This window comes from Scardinius erythrophthalmus (genome assembly GCF_964197995.2).
Source record: "Scardinius erythrophthalmus genome assembly, chromosome: 4".
NCBI lineage: Eukaryota > Metazoa > Chordata > Actinopteri > Cypriniformes > Leuciscidae > Scardinius > Scardinius erythrophthalmus.
The window spans coordinates 30183489-30200841 of record NC_138224.1 but is presented as its reverse complement, the minus strand read 5'-3'; the positions used below and the strand labels follow the sequence as shown (position 1 = coordinate 30200841).

The 17353-nt window shown below is 44.8% G+C and overlaps 1 long non-coding RNA gene across 1 annotated transcript in view; it reads left to right on the top strand.

The window, feature by feature from the left end:
- Positions 1 to 17353, top strand: part of LOC308690179 — a 1067189-nt gene that overhangs the window by 215627 nt on the left and 834209 nt on the right. The gene's annotated exons all lie outside the window — the stretch shown is intronic.

Genomic DNA, 17353 nt, shown 5'->3' with positions numbered 1-17353 from the left:
GAGATTCTGTGAGTGTTTGGGTGCAGAAACCATTTTATACCAGGGGTTGGTAACTTATTTTTCAGTAACAAGACATTTTTAAATTGACGTTTAGATGTATTTTTCTAATGTGCCATAGCAAATCTATAATTATTATACAATAAACTATGTTTGTCAATAAAATCAAACCTTTATTTGGGCCACAGACAAACACAGAAACAATATAAATTGTTGTAATATGTTTTAGTAATTGTGCAAAATTAATAGTGACTGTGTGTTTTTCCTCTCTGAATAATTTTCCATGGCTTTGTAAATTAGTCGTATAAAAGCAGTTGATGACCAGGATGAGGAGTAGCAGAGAGAAAGATAGACAAAGAGTAAGAACTGATGGAGTTAATCAGAGAAGAAGACACAAGGTTTCAGAGAGAGACAGGGAAGAAGAGGAGAGCAGGAGGAGGATGGACAGACTCTTCTCTCTACTAGAGAGATTGATTAAAAAATAAACAGAGCAATTCCAAAAGGGACCATCGGTGTTTGGGCTCCAAATATATATTTTTTAATATATTAAATGAAAGAAAATAAAATGCATTGTTTTATTTACAGTGGGTTTTTTTTTTTTATTGTTTTTTATCATTTACAACATAAAACAACATGAGTTTGAGAACATGTCTAAGTCGTAGGACAAGATCCATTTTGGAACCTGATGGGTCCAGACCACATTGCTTGCAAAGGCGCCGCACCACATCCAACTGCACATACAAGGACGGTTGCAATACAAAAGTATCCAATATATTGATTTGTTTATGTAGAAAACAAAACAACAAAATTACCTTAAAGGTAGGCTATGGGATTTGCAAAACGGCCGGCATATTTTGAAAATACACAACTCAAATGGTCCTACCTTCTTTCCTCCAACTCTGGCCCTGACTCCACCCATTCATGTTGAGGGAGGGGGATGGGGTATGGTACGACCGTTTGATTTACGAACTTACTGTCCAATGATTCTAGGTGGTCTTGGAAATGATTGGCTGGAGTTTTTTGAGTCCTGCCCGTTCCACAGATGATTAAATTGCTTAATTTTCATTTCAGCGCTTCTAACTCAGTGACTGTACGTGGGTTAGGAATAGGATTTCAAGGGATTTTGAAAAAATGGACAAAAAACAGAATCACATACCCCACCTTTAAGATTGGTAAGCACTTCTTCTAGCCTCTCTTCTGTAACTTGAAGTTCGGCATCTTCAGTAGCTGGTCTTGGGGCGTGCATCTTGGCATACTCAGTATTTAAAACTGTATCTTCTCTTCTGGTGTTGGGCACCAATCCAAGGAGCCCAGTAGTGGTATGATAGTGACACCAAAAAAGGATTTTGACGGACACCTGAAAAAAATGTACTTTTTCAATAAGTAAAAACAGTGAAAACTACAAAATATATACACATTTGGTTAGTAGTTTCCCTTGTTCATTTAGTCTAATGCAATTATTTTAAAACAATTGAAGCTATCCATTATGCAACTTGTTAAACTTGTATGTCTAACTCTAACAAAAACAAAATAACTCCTTACTGCCCAATTGGCCCCGGCAAACTACTTCGGCAGTCACGGATGTCCAAAAGTCTTTCAAATTGATTTGACCGTCATACTCAGGTGGTGGAGCAGGAATCTCACTCACTGTAATAAAAATTTCTCAATGAAACAAAGAACATGTTTATAAGAATGTTTATAGAATATTTTTAAGATTATTAAGTAGCTCTAATTTTGATATGACCTACTAGGCATATTAAATGCCGCCTTTTTGTGAAGATCCATCACAGCAACCGCTGGATGGTAGCCGCACTTAAAGGGATACTCCACTTTTTTTGGAAATAGGCTCATAATCCCCCAGAGTTAAACAGTTGAGTTTTAACGTTTTCGAATCCATTCAGCTGAACTCCGGGTCTGGCGGTACCACTTTTAGAATAGCTTAGCATAGATACTTGAATCGGACAAGACCATTAGCATCTCTCTCAACAAAATGACCAAAGAGTTTCTATATTTTTCCTATTTAAAACTTGACTCTTCTGTAGTTACATCGTGTACTAAGACCGACGGAAAATGAAAAGTTGTGATTTTCTTGGCTGATATGGCTAGGAACTATACTCTCATTCCTGCGTAATAATCAAGAAACTTTGCTGCTGTACCATGAGTCCAGCAGGCGTAATGATATGACGCAGCGCCTGAAAATCGTCCCCAGCTTGGTAACTTCCAACGTGAACGGGACTAAGTTTGTCTAACCTATTAGACCTATTTTAACCACTGTTTCTGCTCGGTTTCGAACCGAGGACCTTCCGGGTGTTAGGCGAACGTGATGACCGCTACACTACAGAAACATAAAGGTCCATTGCGTGTGCTTTTTCGAAGATGGCTCCGTCCCATAACCTGCCCTGCAAGCAGTGTGACAGTCTGTACATTCCACATACAACAGAACAAACTTCATTCGGCATGGCAGTCTGCCTACTGCTCCTTGGTACGATGGCCTTCACCGGTCTCAAAATTAAGGACTTTGTAGCGAATTTCAGCATGCATATTAAAAACACCACCGCTTGTTTCCGCCCAGTTTTGAACTGGGGACCTTTCGCAGGTAAAGCGAACGTGATAACCACTACACTACGGAAACCTGTCTTCAGGTTGCAGACATAAATCTTCTGGTGCACTCTTGTTAAAAAGTGTATAAAGGTAAAGAGAGCTAAACCCTCCTGGCATGGCAAACAGCTTAAAGTTTCTATCCGACCGCTGTTTCTGCTCGGTTTCGAACCGAGGACCTTTCGCGTGTTAGGCGAACGTGATGACCGCTACACTACAGAAACCTCGTGGTCCTTTGCATTTTTTTAAAAAAAAAGAAAAGAAAAAGAGCTGGGTGGGAGGTGCCTGCACCAGACATTACCCTTGCTGAGCATGGTGGCATGTGCGTGGGAGCACATTGTCCCAACGTCTCATAGGTACAGCTCGAGTTTCTCTTCATTCACGCATAAATCTTTCGCCTTTTACTAAAGATTTCCGTGGAGGGGAACATTTGCGAGTTTCTGGTATTTTTGGATGCCCTGCTCACAGCAGAGCTACATGAGTTTGTTAAAAAACAGAGGACTTTTTGCGGCTTGCTCCGAAGAACCGCAGCAGGTTGGGCCAGCAGGTAAGGACTTTGTACAGTTGTACACTTGTTCAAAAGCAACTGAAACGATAGACTGCCCAGTGTTCTTAAAATGGCGAAAAGCTGCTCTTTTTGGTGGCAGACCAAACATTTTTTATTACTCTACAGGAAACCTCAATGGTCATTTGTTTTGTTTTTGTCCTTTTCTAAAGAGTTTACACCGCAAATCGCCCTGCAAGTGTACTGACCTGCTCAACAGAAAACCACATAAGATATTTTTGCAAACACCACCCACAGTTTCCGCCCAGTTTCAAACTGGGGACCTTTCGCGTGTGAGGCGAACGTGATAACCACTACACTACGGAAACCTGTCTTCAGGATGCAGACAGCAATCTTCTGGTGCACGCTTGTTAAAAAGCACATAAAGGTCCTGGCATGGCCAAAAGTTCAAAGTTTCTGTCAAAAGGCATCCACTGTTTCTGCTCGGTTTCGAACCGAGGACCTTTCGCGTGTTAGGCGAACGTGATGACCGCTACACTACAGAAACCTAAAGGATCCATTGCGTGTGATTTTTCGAAGATGGCTCCGTCCCATAACCTGCCCTGCAAGCAGTGTGACAGTCTGTACATTCCACATACAACAGAACAAACCTCATTCGGCATGGCAGTCTGCCTACTGCTCCTTGGTACGATGACCTTCACCGGTCTCAAAATTAAGGACTTTGTAGCGAATTTCAGCATGGATATTAAAAACACCTCCGCTTGTTTCCGCCCAGTTTTGAACTGGGGACCTTTCGCGTGTAAAGTGAACGTGATAACCACTACACTACGGAAACCTGTCTTCAGGGTGCAGACATAAATCTTCTGGTGCACTCTTGTTAAAAAGTGTATAAAGGTAAAGATAGCTAAACCCTCCTGGCGTGGCAAACAGCTTAAAGTTTCTATCACAATCCGACCGCTGTTTCTGCTCGGTTTCGAACCGAGGACCTTTCGCGTGTTAGGCGAATGTGATGACCGCTACACTACAGAAACCTCGTGGTCCTTTGCATTTTTTAAAAAAAAAGAAAAGAAAAAGAGCTGGGTGGGAGGAGCCTGCACCAGACATTACCCTTGCTGAGCATGGTGGCATGTGCGTGGGAGCACATTGTCCCAACGTCTCATAGGTACAGCTCGAGTTTCTCTTCATTCACGCATAAATCTTTCGCCTTTTACTAAAGATTTCCGTGGAGGGGAACATTTGCGAGTTTCTGGTATTTTTGGATGCCCTGCTCACAGCAGAGCTACATGAGTTTGTTAAAAAACAGAGGACTTTTTGCGGCTTGCTCCGAAGAACCACAGCAGGTTGGGCCAGCAGGTAAGGACTTTGTACAGTTGTACACTTGTTCAAAAGCAACTGAAACGATAGACTGCCCAGTGTTCTTAAAATGGCAAAAAGCTGCTCTTTTTGGTGGCAGACCAAACATTTTTATTACTCTACAGGAAACCTCAATGGTCATTTGTTTTGTTTTTGTCCTTTTCTAAAGAGTTTACACCGCAAATCGCCCTGCAAGTGTACTGACCTGCTCAACAGAAAACCACATAAGATATTTTTGCAAACACCACCCACAGTTTCCACCCAGTTTCGAACAGGGGACCTTTCGCGTGTGAGGCGAACGTGATAACCACTACACTACGGAAACCTGTCTTCAGGATGCAGACAGCAATCTTCTGGTGCACGCTTGTTAAAAAGCACATAAAGGAAAAGAGAGCTGAACCCTCCTGGGATGGCCAAAAGTTCAAAGTTTCTGTCAAAAGGCAACCACTGTTTCTGCTCGGTTTCGAACCGAGGACCTTTCGCGTGTTAGGCGAACGTGATGACCGCTACACTACAGAAACCTAAAGGATCCATTGCGTGTGCTTTTTCGAAGATGGCTCCTTCCCATAACCTGCCCTGCAAGCAGTGTGACAGTCTGTACATTCCACATACAACAGAACAAACCTCATTCGGCATGGCAGTCTGCCTACTGCTCCTTGGTACGATGACCTTCACCGGTCTCAAAATTAAGGACTTTGTAGCGAATTTCAGCATGCATATTAAAAACACCTCCGCTTGTTTCCGCCCAGTTTTGAACTGGGGACCTTTCGCGTGTAAAGCGAACGTGATAACCACTACACTACGGAAACCTGTCTTCAGGGTGCAGACATAAATCTTCTGGTGCACTCTTGTTAAAAAGTGTATAAAGGTAAAGATAGCTAAACCCTCCTGGCGTGGCAAACAGCTTAAAGTTTCTATCACAATCCGACCGCTGTTTCTGCTCGGTTTCGAACCGAGGACCTTTCGCGTGTTAGGCGAATGTGATGACCGCTACACTACAGAAACCTCGTGGTCCTTTGCATTTTTTAAAAAAAAAGAAAAGAAAAAGAGCTGGGTGGGAGGAGCCTGCACCAGACATTACCCTTGCTGAGCATGGTGGCATGTGCGTGGGAGCACATTGTCCCAACGTCTCATAGGTACAGCTCGAGTTTCTCTTCATTCACGCATAAATCTTTCGCCTTTTACTAAAGATTTCCGTGGAGGGGAACATTTGCGAGTTTCTGGTATTTTTGGATGCCCTGCTCACAGCAGAGCTACATGAGTTTGTTAAAAAACAGAGGACTTTTTGCGGCTTGCTCCGAAGAACCACAGCAGGTTGGGCCAGCAGGTAAGGACTTTGTACAGTTGTACACTTGTTCAAAAGCAACTGAAACGATAGACTGCCCAGTGTTCTTAAAATGGCAAAAAGCTGCTCTTTTTGGTGGCAGACCAAACATTTTTATTACTCTACAGGAAACCTCAATGGTCATTTGTTTTGTTTTTGTCCTTTTCTAAAGAGTTTACACCGCAAATCGCCCTGCAAGTGTACTGACCTGCTCAACAGAAAACCACATAAGATATTTTTGCAAACACCACCCACAGTTTCCGCCCAGTTTCGAACTGAGGACCTTTCGCGTGTGAGGCGAACGTGATAACCACTACACTACGGAAACCTGTCTTCAGGATGCAGACAGCAATCTTCTGGTGCACGCTTGTTAAAAAGCACATAAAGGAAAAGAGAGCTGAACCCTCCTGGCATGGCCAAAAGTTCAAAGTTTCTGTCAAAAGGCAACCACTGTTTCTGCTCGGTTTCGAACCGAGGACCTTTCGCGTGTTAGGCGAACGTGATGACCGCTACACTACAGAAACCTAAAGGATCCATTGCGTGTGCTTTTTCGAAGATGGCTCCTTCCCATAACCTGCCCTGCAAGCAGTGTGACAGTCTGTACATTCCACATACAACAGAACAAACCTCATTCGGCATGGCAGTCTGCCTACTGCTCCTTGGTACGATGACCTTCACCGGTCTCAAAATTAAGGACTTTTTAGCGAATTTCAGCATGCATATTAAAAACACCTCCGCTTGTTTCCGCCCAGTTTTGAACTGGGGACCTTTCGCGTGTAAAGCGAACGTGATAACCACTACACTACGGAAACCTGTCTTCAGGGTGCAGACATAAATCTTCTGGTGCACTCTTGTTAAAAAGTGTATAAAGGTAAAGAGAGCTAAACCCTCCTGGCGTGGCAAACAGCTTAAAGTTTCTATCACAATCCGACCGCTGTTTCTGCTCGGTTTCGAACCGAGGACCTTTCGCGTGTTAGGCGAACGTGATGACCGCTACACTACAGAAACCTTGTGGTCCTCTGCATTTTTTTTAAAAAAAGAAAAGAAAAAGAGCTGGGTGGGAGGAGCCTGCACCAGACATTACCCTTGCTGAGCATGGTGGCATGTGCGTGGGAGCACATTGTCCCAACGTCTCATAGGTACAGCTCGAGTTTCTCTTCATTCACGCATAAATCTTTCGCCTTTTACTAAAGATTTCCGTGGAGGGGAACATTTGCGAGTTTCTGGTATTTTTGGATGCCCTGCTTACAGCAGAGCTACATGAGTTTGTTAAAAAACAGAGGACTTTTTGCGGCTTGATCCGAAGAACCACAGCAGGTTGGGCCAGCAGGTAAGGACTTTGTACAGTTGTACACTTGTTCAAAAGCAACTGAAACGATAGACTGCCCAGTGTTCTTAAAATGGCAAAAAGCTGCTCTTTTTGGTGGCAGACCAAACATTTTTATTACTCTACAGGAAACCTCAATGGTCATTTGTTTTGTTTTTGTCCTTTTCTAAAGAGTTTACACCGCAAATCGCCCTGCAAGTGTACTGACCTGCTCAACAGAAAACCACATAAGATATTTTTGCAAACACCACCCACAGTTTCCGCCCAGTTTCGAACTGGGGACCTTTCGCATGTGAGGCGAACGTGATAACCACTACACTACGGAAACCTGTCTTCAGGATGCAGACAGCAATCTTCTGGTGCACGCTTGTTAAAAAGCACATAAAGGAAAAGAGAGCTGAACCCTCCTGGCATGGCCAAAAGTTCAAAGTTTCTGTCAAAAGGCAACCACTGTTTCTGCTCGGTTTCGAACCGAGGACCTTTCGCGTGTTAGGCGAACGTGATGACCGCTACACTACAGAAACCTAAAGGATCCATTGCGTGTGCTTTTTCGAAGATGGCTCCGTCCCATAACCTGCCCTGCAAGCAGTGTGACAGTCTGTACATTCCACATACAACAGAACAAACCTCATTCGGCATGGCAGTCTGCCTACTGCTCCTTGGTACGATGACCTTCACCGGTCTCAAAATTAAGGACTTTGTAGCGAATTTCAGCATGCATATTAAAAACACCTCCGCTTGTTTCCGCCCAGTTTTGAACTGGGGACCTTTCGCGTGTAAAGCGAACGTGATAACCACTACACTACGGAAACCTGTCTTCAGGGTGCAGACATAAATCTTCTGGTGCACTCTTGTTAAAAAGTGTATAAAGGTAAAGAGAGCTAAACCCTCCTGGCGTGGCAAACAGCTTAAAGTTTCTATCACAATCCGACCGCTGTTTCTGCTCGGTTTCGAACCGAGGACCTTTCGCGTGTTAGGCGAACGTGATAACCACTACACTACGGAAACCTGTCTTCAGGATGCAGACAGCAATCTTCTGGTGCACGCTTGTTAAAATCACATAAAGGAAAAAAAGAGCTGAACCCTCCTGGCATGGCCAAAAGTTCAAAGTTTCTGTCAAAAGGCAACCACTGTTTCTGCTCGTTTTCGAACCGAGGACCTTTCGCGTGTTAGGCGAACGTGATGACCGCTACACTACAGAAACCTAAAGGATCCATTGCGTGTGATTTTTCGAAGATGGCTCCGTCCCATAACCTGCCCTGCAAGCAGTGTGACAGTCTGTACATTCCACATACAACAGAACAAACCTCATTCGGCATGGCAGTCTGCCTACTGCTCCTTGGTACGATGACCTTCACCGGTCTCAAAATTAAGGACTTTGTAGCGAATTTCAGCATGCATATTAAAAACACCTCCGCTTGTTTCCGCCCAGTTTTGAACTGGTGACCTTTCGCGTGTAAAGCGAACGTGATAACCACTACACTACGGAAACCTGTCTTCAGGGTGCAGACATAAATCTTCTGGTGCACTCTTGTTAAAAAGTGTATAAAGGTAAAGAGAGCTAAACCCTCCTGGCGTGGCAAACAGCTTAAAGTTTCTATCACAATCCGACCGCTGTTTCTGCTCGGTTTTGAACCGAGGACCTTTCGCGTGTTAGGCGAACGTGATGACCGCTACACTACAGAAACCTTGTGGTCCTCTGCATTTTTTTTTAAAAAAAGAAAAGAAAAAGAGCTGGGTGGGAGGAGCCTGCACCAGACATTACCCTTGCTGAGCATGGTGGCATGTGCGTGGGAGCACATTGTCCCAACGTCTCATAGGTACAGCTCGAGTTTCTCTTCATTCACGCATAAATCTTTCGCCTTTTACTAAAGATTTCCGTGGAGGGGAACATTTGCGAGTTTCTGGTATTTTTGGATGCCCTGCTCACAGCAGAGCTACATGAGTTTGTTAAAAAACAGAGGACTTTTTGCGGCTTGCTCCGAAGAACCACAGCAGGTTGGGCCAGCAGGTAAGGACTTTGTACAGTTGTACACTTGTTCAAAAGCAACTGAAACGATAGACTGCCCAGTGTTCTTAAAATGGCAAAAAGCTGCTCTTTTTGGTGGCAGACCAAACATTTTTATTACTCTACAGGAAACCTCAATGGTCATTTGTTTTGTTTTTGTCCTTTTCTAAAGAGTTTACACCGCAAATCGCCCTGCAAGTGTACTGACCTGCTCAACAGAAAACCACATAAGATATTTTTGCAAACACCACCCACAGTTTCCGCCCAGTTTCGAACTGGGGACCTTTCGCGTGTGAGGCGAACGTGATAACCACTACACTACGGAAACCTGTCTTCAGGATGCAGACAGCAATCTTCTGGTGCACGCTTGTTAAAATCACATAAAGGAAAAGAGAGCTGAACCCTCCTGGCATGGCCAAAAGTTCAAAGTTTCTGTCAAAAGGCAACCACTGTTTCTGCTCGGTTTCGAACCGAGGACCTTTCGCGTGTTAGGCGAACGTGATGACCGCTACACTACAGAAACCTAAAGGATCCATTGCGTGTGATTTTTCGAAGATGGCTCCGTCCCATAACCTGCCCTGCAAGCAGTGTGACAGTCTGTACATTCCACATACAACAGAACAAACCTCATTCGGCATGGCAGTCTGCCTACTGCTCCTTGGTACGATGACCTTCACCGGTCTCAAAATTAAGGACTTTGTAGCGAATTTCAGCATGGATATTAAAAACACCTCCGCTTGTTTCCACCCAGTTTTGAACTGGGGACCTTTCGCGTGTAAAGCGAACGTGATAACCACTACACTACGGAAACCTGTCTTCAGGGTGCAGACATAAATCTTCTGGTGCACTCTTGTTAAAAAGTGTATAAAGGTAAAGATAGCTAAACCCTCCTGGCGTGGCAAACAGCTTAAAGTTTCTATCACAATCCGACCGCTGTTTCTGCTCGGTTTCGAACCGAGGACCTTTCGCGTGTTAGGCGAATGTGATGACCGCTACACTACAGAAACCTTGTGGTCCTTTGCATTTTTTAAAAAAAAAGAAAAGAAAAAGAGCTGGGTGGGAGGAGCCTGCACCAGACATTACCCTTGCTGAGCATGGTGGCATGTGCGTGGGAGCACATTGTCCCAACGTCTCATAGGTACAGCTCGAGTTTCTCTTCATTCACGCATAAATCTTTCGCCTTTTACTAAAGATTTCCGTGGAGGGGAACATTTGCGAGTTTCTGGTATTTTTGGATGCCCTGCTCACAGCAGAGCTACATGAGTTTGTTAAAAGACAGAGGACTTTTTGCGGCTTGCTCCGAAGAACCGCAGCAGGTTGGGCCAGCAGGTAAGGACTTTGTACAGTTGTACACTTGTTCAAAAGCAACTGAAACGATAGACTGCCCAGTGTTCTTAAAATGGCAAAAGCTGCTCTTTTTGGGGGCAGACCAAACATTTTTTATTACTCTACAGGAAACCTCAATGGTCATTTGTTTTGTTTTTGTCCTTTTCTAAAGAGTTTACACCGCAAATCGCCCTGCAAGTGTACTGACCTGCTCAACAGAAAAACCACATAAGATATTTTTGCAAACACCACCCACAGTTTCCGCCCAGTTTCAAACTGGGGACCTTTCACGTGTGAGGCGAACGTGATAACCACTACACTACGGAAACCTGTCTTCAGGATGCAGACAGCAATCTTCTGGTGCACGCTTGTTAAAATCACATAAAGGAAAAGAGAGCTGAACCCTCCTGGCATGGCCAAAAGTTCAAAGTTTCTGTCAAAAGGCAACCACTGTTTCTGCTCGTTTTCGAACCGAGGACCTTTCGCGTGTTAGGCGAACGTGATGACCGCTACACTACAGAAACCTAAAGGATCCATTGCGTGTGCTTTTTCGAAGATGGCTCCGTCCCATAACCTGCCCTGCAAGCAGTGTGACAGTCTGTACATTCCACATACAACAGAACAAACCTCATTCGGCATGGCAGTCTGCCTACTGCTCCTTGGTACGATGACCTTCACCGGTCTCAAAATTAAGGACTTTGTAGCGAATTTCAGCATGCATATTAAAAACACCTCCGCTTGTTTCCGCCCAGTTTTGAACTGGTGACCTTTCGCGTGTAAAGCGAACGTGATAACCACTACACTACGGAAACCTGTCTTCAGGGTGCAGACATAAATCTTCTGGTGCACTCTTGTTAAAAAGTGTATAAAGGTAAAGAGAGCTAAACCCTCCTGGCGTGGCAAACAGCTTAAAGTTTCTATCACAATCCGACCGCTGTTTCTGCTCGGTTTCGAACCGAGGACCTTTCGCGTGTTAGGCGAACGTGATGACCGCTACACTACAGAAACCTTGTGGTCCTCTGCATTTTTTTTAAAAAAAGAAAAGAAAAAGAGCTGGGTGGGAGGAGCCTGCACCAGACATTACCCTTGCTGAGCATGGTGGCATGTGCGTGGGAGCACATTGTCCCAACGTCTCATAGGTACAGCTCGAGTTTCTCTTCATTCACGCATAAATCTTTCGCCTTTTACTAAAGATTTCCGTGGAGGGGAGCATTTGCGAGTTTCTGGTATTTTTGGATGCCCTGCTCACAGCAGAGCTACATGAGTTTGTTAAAAAACAGAGGACTTTTTGCGGCTTGCTCCGAAGAACCACAGCAGGTTGGGCCAGCAGGTAAGGACTTTGTACAGTTGTACACTTGTTCAAAAGCAACTGAAACGATAGACTGCCCAGTGTTCTTAAAATGGCAAAAAGCTGCTCTTTTTGGTGGCAGACCAAACATTTTTATTACTCTACAGGAAACCTCAATGGTCATTTGTTTTGTTTTTGTCCTTTTCTAAAGAGTTTACACCGCAAATCGCCCTGCAAGTGTACTGACCTGCTCAACAGAAAACCACATAAGATATTTTTGCAAACACCACCCACAGTTTCCACCCAGTTTCGAACAGGGGACCTTTCGTGAGGCGAACGTGATAACCACTACACTACCGAAACCTGTCTTCAGGATGCAGACAGCAATCTTCTGGTGCACGCTTGTTAAAAAGCACATAAAGGAAAAGAGAGCTGAACCCTCCTAGCATGGCCAAAAGTTCAAAGTTTCTGTCAAAAGTCAACCACTGTTTCTGCTCGGTTTCGAACCGAGGACCTTTCGCGTGTTAGGCGAACGCGATGACCGCTACACTACAGAAACCCAAAAGTCCTTTTCGTGTGCTTTTTCAAAGATGGCTCCGTCCCATAACCTGCCATGCAAGCAGTGTGACAGTCTGTACATTCCACATACAATAGAACAAACCTCATTCGGCATGGCAGTCTGCCTACTGCTCCTTGGTACGATGACCTTCACCGGTCTCAAAATTAAGGACTTTGTAGCGAATTTCAGCATGCATATTAAAAACACCTCCGCTTGTTTCCGCCCAGTTTTGAACTGGGGACCTTTCGCGTGTAAAGCGAACGTGATAACCACTACACTACGGAAACCTGTCTTCAGGGTGCAGACATAAATCTTCTGGTGCACTCTTGTTAAAAAGTGTATAAAGGTAAAGAGAGCTAAACCCTCCTGGCGTGGCAAACAGCTTAAAGTTTCTATCACAATCCGACCGCTGTTTCTGCTCGGTTTTGAACCGAGGACCTTTCGCGTGTTAGGCGAACGTGATGACCGCTACACTACAGAAACCTCGTGGTCCTTTGCATTTTTTTAAAAAAAAGAAAAGAAAAAGAGCTGGGTGGGAGGTGCCTGCACCAGACATTACCCTTGCTGAGCATGGTGGCATGTGCGTGGGAGCACATTGTCCCAACGTCTCATAGGTACAACTCGAGTTTCTCTTCATTCACGCATAAATCTTTCGCCTTTTACTAAAGATTTCTGTGGAGGGGAACATTTGCGAGTTTCTGGTATTTTTGGATGCCCTGCTCACAGCAGAGCTACATGAGTTTTTTAAAAAACAGAGGACTTTTTGCGGCTTGCTCCGAAGAACCGCAGCAGGTTGGGCCAGCAGGTAAGGACTTTGTACAGTTGTACACTTGTTCAAAAGCAACTGAAACGATAGACTGCCCAGTGTTCTTAAAATGGCAAAAAGCTGCTCTTTTTGGTGGCAGACCAAACATTTTTTATTACTCTACAGGAAACCTCAATGGTCATTTGTTTTGTTTGTGTCCTTTTCTAAAGAGTTTACACCGCAAATCGCCCTGCAAGTGTACTGACCTGCTCAACAGAAAACCACATAAGATATTTTTGCAAACACCACCCACAGTTTCCGCCCAGTTTCGAACTGGGGACCTTTCGCGTGTGAGGCGAACGTGATAACCACTACACTACGGAAACCTGTCTTCAGGATGCAGACAGCAATCTTCTGGTGCACGCTTGTTAAAAAGCACATAAAGGAAAAGAGAGCTGAACCCTCCTGGCATGGCCAAAAGTTCAAAGTTTCTGTCAAAAGGCAACCACTGTTTCTGCTCGGTTTCGAACCGAGGACCTTTCGCGTGTTAGGCGAACGTGATGACCGCTACACTACAGAAACCTAAAGGATCCATTGCGTGTGCTTTTTCGAAGATGGCTCCTTCCCATAACCTGCCCTGCAAGCAGTGTGACAGTCTGTACATTCCACATACAACAGAACAAACCTCATTCGGCATGGCAGTCTGCCTACTGCTCCTTGGTACGATGACCTTCACCGGTCTCAAAATTAAGGACTTTGTAGCGAATTTCAGCATGCATATTAAAAACACCTCCGCTTGTTTCCGCCCAGTTTTGAACTGGGGACCTTTCGCGTGTAAAGCGAACGTGATAACCACTACACTACGGAAACCTGTCTTCAGGGTGCAGACATAAATCTTCTGGTGCACTCTTGTTAAAAAGTGTATAAAGGTAAAGAGAGCTAAACCCTCCTGGCGTGGCAAACAGCTTAAAGTTTCTATCACAATCCGACCGCTGTTTCTGCTCGGTTTCGAACCGAGGACCTTTCGCGTGTTAGGCGAACGTGATGACCGCTACACTACAGAAACCTAAAGGATCCATTGCGTGTGCTTTTTCGAAGATGGCTCCGTCCCATAACCTGCCCTGCAAGCAGTGTGACAGTCTGTACATTCCACATACAACAGAACAAACCTCATTCGGCATGGCAGTCTGCCTACTGCTCCTTGGTACGATGACCTTCACCGGTCTCAAAATTAAGGACTTTGTAGCGAATTTCAGCATGCATATTAAAAACACCTCCGCTTGTTTCCGCCCAGTTTTGAACTGGGGACCTTTCGCGTGTAAAGCGAACGTGATAACCACTACACTACGGAAACCTGTCTTCAGGGTGCAGACATAAATCTTCTGGTGCACTCTTGTTAAAAAGTGTATAAAGGTAAAGAGAGCTAAACCCTCCTGGCGTGGCAAACAGCTTAAAGTTTCTATCACAATCCGACCGCTGTTTCTGCTCGGTTTCGAACCGAGGACCTTTCGCGTGTTAGGCGAACGTGATGACCGCTACACTACAGAAACCTTGTGGTCCTCTGCATTTTTTTTAAAAAAAGAAAAGAAAAAGAGCTGGGTGGGAGGAGCCTGCACCAGACATTACCCTTGCTGAGCATGGTGGCATGTGCGTGGGAGCACATTGTCCCAACGTCTCATAGGTACAGCTCGAGTTTCTCTTCATTCACGCATAAATCTTTCGCCTTTTACTAAAGATTTCCGTGGAGGGGAACATTTGCGAGTTTCTGGTATTTTTGGATGCCCTGCTTACAGCAGAGCTACATGAGTTTGTTAAAAAACAGAGGACTTTTTGCGGCTTGATCCGAAGAACCACAGCAGGTTGGGCCAGCAGGTAAGGACTTTGTACAGTTGTACACTTGTTCAAAAGCAACTGAAACGATAGACTGCCCAGTGTTCTTAAAATGGCAAAAAGCTGCTCTTTTTGGTGGCAGACCAAACATTTTTATTACTCTACAGGAAACCTCAATGGTCATTTGTTTTGTTTTTGTCCTTTTCTAAAGAGTTTACACCGCAAATCGCCCTACAAGTGTACTGACCTGCTCAACAGAAAACCACATAAGATATTTTTGCAAACACCACCCACAGTTTCCGCCCAGTTTCGAACTGGGGACCTTTCGCGTGTGAGGCGAACGTGATAACCACTACACTACGGAAACCTGTCTTCAGGATGCAGACAGCAATCTTCTGGTGCACGCTTGTTAAAAAGCACATAAAGGAAAAGAGAGCTGAACCCTCCTGGCATGGCCAAAAGTTCAAAGTTTCTGTCAAAAGGCAACCACTGTTTCTGCTCGGTTTCGAACCGAGGACCTTTCGCGTGTTAGGCGAACGTGATGACCGCTACACTACAGAAACCTAAAGGATCCATTGCGTGTGCTTTTTCGAAGATGGCTCCATCCCATAACCTGCCCTGCAAGCAGTGTGACAGTCTGTACATTCCACATACAACAGAACAAACCTCATTCGGCATGGCAGTCTGCCTACTGCTCCTTGGTACGATGACCTTCACCGGTCTCAAAATTAAGGACTTTGTAGCGAATTTCAGCATGCATATTAAAAACACCTCCGCTTGTTTCCGCCCAGTTTTGAACTGGGGACCTTTCGCGTGTAAAGCGAACGTGATAACCACTACACTACGGAAACCTGTCTTCAGGGTGCAGACATAAATCTTCTGGTGCACTCTTGTTAAAAAGTGTATAAAGGTAAAGAGAGCTAAACCCTCCTGGCGTGGCAAACAGCTTAAAGTTTCTATCACAATCCGACCGCTGTTTCTGCTCGGTTTCGAACCGAGGACCTTTCGCGTGTTAGGCGAACGTGATAACCACTACACTACGGAAACCTGTCTTCAGGATGCAGACAGCAATCTTCTGGTGCACGCTTGTTAAAATCACATAAAGGAAAAAAAGAGCTGAACCCTCCTGGCATGGCCAAAAGTTCAAAGTTTCTGTCAAAAGGCAACCACTGTTTCTGCTCGTTTTCGAACCGAGGACCTTTCGCGTGTTAGGCGAACGTGATGACCGCTACACTACAGAAACCTAAAGGATCCATTGCGTGTGATTTTTCGAAGATGGCTCCGTCCCATAACCTGCCCTGCAAGCAGTGTGACAGTCTGTACATTCCACATACAACAGAACAAACCTCATTCGGCATGGCAGTCTGCCTACTGCTCCTTGGTACGATGACCTTCACCGGTCTCAAAATTAAGGACTTTGTAGCGAATTTCAGCATGCATATTAAAAACACCTCCGCTTGTTTCCGCCCAGTTTTGAACTGGTGACCTTTCGCGTGTAAAGCGAACGTGATAACCACTACACTACGGAAACCTGTCTTCAGGGTGCAGACATAAATCTTCTGGTGCACTCTTGTTAAAAAGTGTATAAAGGTAAAGAGAGCTAAACCCTCCTGGCGTGGCAAACAGCTTAAAGTTTCTATCACAATCCGACCGCTGTTTCTGCTCGGTTTCGAACCGAGGACCTTTCGCGTGTTAGGCGAACGTGATGACCGCTACACTACAGAAACCTTGTGGTCCTCTGCATTTTTTTTAAAAAAAGAAAAGAAAAAGAGCTGGGTGGGAGGAGCCTGCACCAGACATTACCCTTGCTGAGCATGGTGGCATGTGCGTGGGAGCACATTGTCCCAACGTCTCATAGGTACAGCTCGAGTTTCTCTTCATTCACGCATAAATCTTTCGCCTTTTACTAAAGATTTCCGTGGAGGGGAACATTTGCGAGTTTCTGGTATTTTTGGATGCCCTGCTCACAGCAGAGCTACATGAGTTTGTTAAAAAACAGAGGACTTTTTGCGGCTTGCTCCGAAGAACCACAGCAGGTTGGGCCAGCAGGTAAGGACTTTGTACAGTTGTACACTTGTTCAAAAGCAACTGAAACGATAGACTGCCCAGTGTTCTTAAAATGGCAAAAAGCTGCTCTTTTTGGTGGCAGACCAAACATTTTTATTACTCTACAGGAAACCTCAATGGTCATTTGTTTTGTTTTTGTCCTTTTCTAAAGAGTTTACACCGCAAATCGCCCTGCAAGTGTACTGACCTGCTCAACAGAAAACCACATAAGATATTTTTGCAAACACCACCCACAGTTTCCACCCAGTTTCGAACAGGGGACCTTTCGTGAGGCGAACGTGATAACCACTACACTACCGAAACCTGTCTTCAGGATGCAGACAGCAATCTTCTGGTGCACGCTTGTTAAAAAGCACATAAAGGAAAAGAGAGCTGAACCCTCCTAGCATGGCCAAAAGTTCAAAGTTTCTGTCAAAAGTCAACCAC